Below are 5910 nucleotides of genomic sequence, written 5' to 3'. Positions count from 1 at the left end.
AAAAAGTAGCCGTATATATGTCTTTAATACGAGGGTAAACCAAAATTATATACATAGCTGTTTTTTAGAAAGTCAATAAAGGGGCGGCTGGGTGGCTCAGTTGGTTAAGCATCTGCCTTTGGCTCAGGTCAGGATCCCAGGGTCCTGGGATGGAACTCGGCTTTGGGCTCCCTGCTCTGGGGGGAGCCTGCTTCCCCCTCTGCCTGCCGCTCCCCCTGCTTGTGCTCTCTCTCTTTCTCTCTATCAAATAAATAAAATCTTTAAAATAAATAAATAGTCAATAAAGTGCTCACTTGAGCAGCACATATACTAAAATTGGAACAATAGAGATTAGCGTGGCCCCTGAGCAATGAACACACACAAATTCATGAAGCATTTCATATACATTATGAAAAAGAAAACCACAGGCCCTAAATGGCGTCACTTATATTAAGGCCCCATCAGTAAACCAAGACTTCACACCTAACCTAACTGCAGTTTCAGCCCTCCCAAAATGTCCTTTAACAAACAGTCAACATGAGAATTTCCTGGTCAGCAATAGGAAATTTACTAATAGACCTCTTCCATTCCCCTTAGGCGGGTGACCTTGCCTGAAACAATGGTTCTTTGCTAATAATTTCCTTTTCTCCACTCCCTCTCTGCCTTCAAAAACCTTTCCTTTTCTGTAACCCTTTGGAGCTCCCCTCTACTTGCTAGACAGGAGGCTGCCCAATTCATGAATCAATTAATAAAGCCAATTAGATCTTTAAAATGTACTCAGTTGAATTTTTGTTATTTAACAATATAAAAAAGTGATAAAAGAATTGAAAGTCTGTTAAAAAAGTAAGATAAAATGGCTTCTTATGGGATGACGGGAAAGACTGAAGAGGGAAGAGACAGTAGAAGGTAGATTTCTCTGAAATATACCATACTGCTGTTGAGTTTGGAACCATGTATATATAATAATCATATTATATAATTATATTCTATTTTACAAGGCTTGTCATACCCCAAAGCAAGGAAATTATTGAAGACTACTTCAGTCATATCAACCAAGTTTAAAAGGCTCCCAGCAGGGGTACCTGGGTTAAGCGCCCGACTCTGATTTCGGCTCAGGTCATGATCTCAGGGTCTTGTGATCAAGCCCCACGTGGGGCTGTGCACTCAGTGTGGAGTCTGCTTGAGATTCTCTCCCTCCCACTTCTTCTGACCCTCTCCCTGCTTGTGCTTGCTCTATCTCTCTCTAAAATAAATAAATAAAGTCTTGGGCGCCTGGGTGGCTCAGTTGGTTGAGCGACTGCCCTCGGCTCAGGTCATGATCCTGGAGACCCGGGATTGAGTCCCGCATCGGGCTCCCTGCTCAGCGGGGAGTCTGCTTCTCCCTCTGACCTTCCCTCTCGTGCTCTCTATCTCTCATTCTCTCTCTCTCAAATAAATAAATAAAATCTTTAATAAATAAATAAATAAATAAAGTCTTAAAAAATAAAAGTAAAAAACATAAAAGGCTCCCATTGGCTAAAGATGGGTCAGTCTGGGCACCAAAAAGAAAAATAACTGCAACGGATTGAAATACATCAACTAGCCACGAGATCATAATGATGCTAAAAAAATGCCATTGGCCACCTCTGGAGGATGTTAGTGAACCACTGTATTCTTCTTTTTTTAAAGATTTTATTTCTTTATTTGAGAGAGAGAGAGACAGAAACAGAGCATGAGCAGCGGGGAGGAGGCAGAGGGAGAGGGAGAAGCAGACTCCCTGCTGAGCAGGGAGCCAGACATGGGGCTCGATCCCAGGACCCTGAGATCATGACCAGAGCCGAAGGCAAATGCTCAACCGACTGAGCCACCCAGGCGCCCCCCACTGTATTATTCTGAAAGCTGGTAAATAAAGAGAGAAAAAGTACCTGACGATATTAAAGAATTATTGTTTAATTGTTGAGATAAGACAATGATGTATGGCTAACTTGTTCAAAAGAGTTATTGCTTATAGCAACATCTTGAAATGGTATCTGGGTTTGTTTCAAAGCAATACAATGGGGATGGAGAAGTCGGTCAAAGTATGAATGAAAGAATTTTTTAAAGATTTTATTTATTTATTTATTTATTTATTTATTTATTTATTTAAGAGTGAGCGAGCGGCAGGGGGGCAGCAGAGGGAGAAGGAAAGGGAGAGGCAGAGAATCTCAAGCAGACTCATGTGCCGAGTGTGGTGTCCCACATGGGGCTCAATCTCACCACCCCAAGATCATGATCTGAACCAAAATCAAGAGTCAGACACTCAGCCGACTGAGCCACCCAGGCGCCTCAGCATGGTGACTTAGAATTCTATGTCATTTCTCACAGAACTGAAAGGAATGTCTGGAGTCAGATAGCCTGGGTTCAAATCTCAGTTCTGCCATTTACTGTGTGGCTATGGGCAAGTTATTCAAACTCTCTGTGCTTCAGTTTCTTCATCTGCAAAATGGGAATTGTAGTACCTACCTCGTGGGTTGTTGTGAGGATTCATGAAATAACACGTTAAAAGTATTTACAACACAGAGTGCCTGGCACATCGTAGGCACTCGCTAAGCATTGGTTCTTGTGATTATACTTGTTGGGGTGTATCCTACAGGAAGACATGATGACGGATGAGGCAGGAGAAGTGGGTAGGATTGTAGGTTAAAGAAGGAGTGTGGCTTTTATGTGGCAGGAAGTCATTGAAGGGTTTTAAGCAACACTCACAGCTAACACTGCGGATTGAGGACAGAAGCTTCATGTCTCACAAGTGGTTGCAACATGAATTTCCTACCTGTGCAATTAACTGCAAAATGCTTCAGGGCGAGTTGAAAACCTCCGACTGTGTTTACTAGAACCCTAGTCATTCCACATACATACAAAATGCAGTACCGCACTAATCCTAGTCTGTCTCAACTAGAAAAAGGAAAGCTAAACGTGGGCCAAGCTGCTATTTCCTTAACAGGAAGGTGTCATGGGCTTGGGAAATGACTTATAAGGGGTAACATGACTCAGGATCCTATGAAGCTGGGACTTGCCAAACTTTATTAAGTCACATTTTGTGCAAGCTATATGTATATTGATTACATAACTGGAGTATGTTCTAGGAGGGTGTTCAAAGCTAGGTCTGATTAAGAGCACTATGCTTCTAAAAGGCACAATTCCAGGGGCACCCGGCTGGCTCAGTCAGTGGAATGTGTGACTCTTGATCTCAGGGTCGTGAGTTCGAGCCCCATGCTGGGTGTAGAGATTACTTAAAAATAAAATCTTTAGGGGCACCTGGGCGGCTCAGTCGTTAGGCGTCTGCCTTTGGCTCAGGTCATGATCCCAGGGTCCTGAGATCGAGCCCCGCATCGGGCTCCCTGCTCAGCGGGACGCCTGCTTCTCCCTCTCCCACTCCCCCTGCTTGTGTTCCCTCTTTCGCTGTGTCTCTCTCCGGAAAGTAAATAAATAAAAATCTTTAAAAAAATAAATAAAAAGCATAATTCCAGTCGTCAGTTTTTATTTTGGCAAATTAGAAACATACCACAAGGGGTGCCTGGCTAGCTCAGTAGGGAGAGCGTGCGACTTTTGATCTCGGGCTTGTGGGTTCCAGCCCCACATTGGGTGTAGAGATTACTTAAATAAATAATTATTTTTTTTAAAAAAAGAAAGAAACATTCCACAAGTTTAGAGAACAGCAAAAATGAACATTCTGGACCCATCACCCAACTCCAACCTGTCTGTACTCATGGCCAATCTTATTTCATCTATATCCCACCTACTATGCATGCCTCAGATTATTTTGAAGCAAATTCCAGACATCATATTATTTCATCTAGAATATGTCAGTATGTGTTTTTGAAAGATAAGGACTCTTTAGAAAACCTAACCTCAATACCATTTCTCATCTAAAAAAATAATAATTTGGGGAGCCTGGGTGGCTCAGTCTTAGGTTAAGTGTCACTATCTCATGGGTCCTGGGTTAGATCCCCAGGTTGGGCGTCCTGGTCAGCGTGGAGTCTGCTTCTCCCTCTCCCTCTGCCCCTCCCCCGCTTATGCTCTCTCTCTCTCTCTCTCTCTCTCTCTCTCAAATAAATAAAACCTCAAAAAATTAATAATAATTTGTAAATAGCATCAAATACACAGTCAGCCTTCACATTGCCCTGATTTTGTATATATATTAGGGAAGGCTTTCATAAGGATGCTATTTACTGGGACACCTGGGTGGCTCAGTTGGTTAAGCATCTGCCTTCAGCTGAGGTCATGTTCCCCGGGGCCTGGAATCGAGTCCCGCATCAGGCTCCCTGCTCAACAGGGACCCTACTTCTCCCTCTGCCTGCCGCTCCCCCTACTTGTTCGAGAGCTCTCTCTGACAAATAAATAAAATCTTAAAAAAAAAAAAGGATGCTGTGTACCTCCATAATTAGGCATGTAACTGTCAGTGATCGCTTTCTGGGATATTATCAATCACTGATGAGCAGAGGTTGGATCATTTATTCACAAAGGGTGGCAAAACGGAATGTTCTGATTCCCTTGTTCCTTCTTCTTTTATTAGCCCAAATATATCTATAAAGGAGAACTTCCCCTGGCCAACTCTTTGGTGTGTATAAGAAAAACAGGAGAGCTGCTCGATTCCTGCCTCCTCTTTACCAGTTTTCAGTATCAAGTGTTGTTTCCCTAAGCATCCTCTCAAGGAAAACCATGAGCTATTTTTATTTAAGGAGCTATTATTATTTATTCGTGAACTTGTGAGTTTCATATTGCTTTTAATTTTAATTCCAATAAATTAACATGCAGTGTTATAGTAGCTCCACGCGTACAATATAGTGATTCAATAATTCCTATATATTTCTCAGTGCTCGTCAAGGTAAGTGTACTCTTTAAATTTCACCTATCCCCCACCCACCGCCCCTCTGGTAGCCATCTGTTTGCTCTCTAGAGTTAATTAAGAGTCTAACTTGTGGGTTTTATTTTTTAAATTTGTATTATTTTTAAAAATATTTTATTTGGGGCGCCTGGGTGGCTCAGTTGGTTAAGCGACTGCCTTCGGCTCAGGTCATGATCCTGGAGTCCCCGGATCGAGTCCCGCATCGGGCTCCCTGCTCAGCGGGGGGTCTGCTTCTCCCTCTGACCCTCTTCCCTCTCGTGCTCTCTGTCTCTCATTCTCTCTCTCAAATAAATAAATAAAATCTTTAAAAATATATTTTATTTATTTGATACAGAAAGAGAGAGAGAGCACAAGCAGGGGGAGAAGGAGGCTGAGCAGCTAGCCCCGATGTGGGACTCGATCCCGGGACCCGGGGATCATGACCTGAGCCCAAGGCAGGTGCTTAACCGACTGAGCCACCCAGGCGCCCCTATTTTATTTTTTTTTAAGATTTTATTTTTCGGACCAGCAGCGCCGGGGGCGGGCGAGTATAAATGGAGCGGTGGCTCCCCCGGCCGCCTCTCTCCGCCCTGGGTCGCTGCAGCCTCCGTCGCTTTCGGGCCGTAGCAGCCTGAAGGAAAACCAGGAAAAGATTCAAAAAAAATCCCAAAATGCTTTAAAACCTAAAAAAACAAAACAAAAAAAACCAAAATGAGAGAGAGAGAGAAAGAAAAAAGCGCATCCTCCTCGGAGAACCCGCCGGCAAGTCACTTCTGCACGCTTCCGGCCTGCCCGCACCTGCCGCCGCCGCCGCCGCCGCCGCACCTCGGCGCCCGTCGGTCCGGTGGGGAGCCGCCCGCCCGCGTCCACGCGCCTCCGCTCCGGCCGCCCCCGCGCCGCCTGGCAGCCCCCGCCCCCCGCGCGTCGGCCCCGGGCGCACCACGTGTCCGCGCTGCCCTTCGCCGGCCCGGCGTGGGAGGAGGCTGCACGCCCGGCCCCCGGGGGTTGCAGAGTCGGCGCCCACCAAGATTTGGCTTCTCTCTTGCCCTGGCTGCTGTAATATTAAACCGCCGGGAGCCCGCGGCCTA

The 5910-nt window shown here is 45.2% G+C and overlaps 1 non-coding gene across 1 annotated transcript; it reads left to right on the top strand.

The window, feature by feature from the left end:
- The first annotated feature begins 285 nt into the window (after window positions 1–285).
- Window positions 286–387, top strand: LOC112812998 (U6 spliceosomal RNA). Its single transcript, XR_003205405.2, has one exon. It is a non-coding gene; the product is annotated as a U6 spliceosomal RNA (small nuclear RNA).
- Window positions 388–5910: the final 5523 nt, after the last annotated feature.

The sequence above is a fragment of the Callorhinus ursinus genome, unplaced genomic scaffold (assembly GCF_003265705.2).
Source record: "Callorhinus ursinus isolate GAN/ISIS: 27379988/994484 unplaced genomic scaffold, GSC_fseal_2.0 scaffold16, whole genome shotgun sequence".
Classification (NCBI taxonomy): Eukaryota; Metazoa; Chordata; class Mammalia; order Carnivora; family Otariidae; genus Callorhinus; species Callorhinus ursinus.
This window is presented reverse-complemented; position numbering and strand designations above follow the sequence as displayed.